Here is a 1,183-nt window from a genome sequence, read left to right as displayed (position 1 = left end):
GGGCATGGGGTTCTGGTGGAGAGAGACAGAGAAAGCGAGAGAGAGAGCAAGGGATGTCGAGGCTGGGGCTGGGGGTGTTTGGCTGCAGGGGTTCTTGGTTCCGGTGGTGTGAAGGGGGAAAAAGGCGGGGCCCGCTCTCTGTGAACTGGTGGTGGACAGGCAAAAGTGCCGGTGAGTGTGGTGGCCTCTGTCTCCATCAAACATGTCAATCAAGTCCAGAGCCCCCCGTTTTTTTGGGGGCCGGCCTATTTTGCTTCTGCGGAGGACGGGCATCTGAAATCCGGAGCAAGGGGGTCACCGCTGCCGAGGGCTGGCCAACAAGACACAACCTTGGACTTTTTGGATAAGCAAGAATAGAAAACTGATAGAAAACAAGCCGGGGGCTTTCGGGGATGGTCCTGTCTTGGAATGGTGGCGGCCCCGGAAAAGGTCGAGAAAGGAGTCCAAAAGGAAAAGCAAGAGTCAAAAAAGCAACCATAATCAGATACATCACATCGACGTACCGCTCACATATTCAATCTATCGCATCTCGCACTCTTATCCCTTGCCTCCCCTTGCTTTTCTGTCTCTGTTCCCCTTGCTTTGCCACTCCTGAGCGACTTTCTGGTTTTGGTTTTCCTATCGGTAAGATCTCATTATCTACTCGAATCGCAAACCCACCCTTTCCAGCCAGGTAAATGGCCTCGGCTGCGGCCTGTCCGAGTCGTGCTGGTGTAGCCTCCTCTTAATAACTGCAGGTATTTCTCTCCCCATTCTTTTTTTTTTTTTTTTTTTTGCCTTTACAAACCCCATGCAGGTGCAAGCATCGCAAAAGAAAAAAGTAACCCCAGTCCTGCAGCGTAAATTGAAAGACCCAGAGAAGGGCTCCACCGGCAGAAGCAATGGACGAGGGAGGGAAGCACGGCACATGTGGTAGGTGATATCGAGCAGCGTCTGGCAGACGACGACGAAAAGGCGCGCGCCTCTCTCCCCCGATTCAAGTCGCCTGTCTGGATTCTCTTGGCCCCCGCCCGCCTTCCCTTCTCCTGCCAGAACTCCCCACCGCGACTGCACACGCACTACAATCCGCACACGCGCGCCCACACAAAAAGGACACACAGACGTACAACTCTGGGGAGGGATTCCCACCCGCCGTCAGGAGTGTTGCAATTGCTTCCTTACCATCGTCTCTTCTCTCTCCCAC

This window comes from Gaeumannomyces tritici, assembly GCF_000145635.1.
Source record: "Gaeumannomyces tritici R3-111a-1 unplaced genomic scaffold supercont2.2, whole genome shotgun sequence".
Lineage (NCBI taxonomy): Eukaryota > Fungi > Ascomycota > Sordariomycetes > Magnaporthales > Magnaporthaceae > Gaeumannomyces > Gaeumannomyces tritici.
This window is presented reverse-complemented; position numbering follows the sequence as displayed.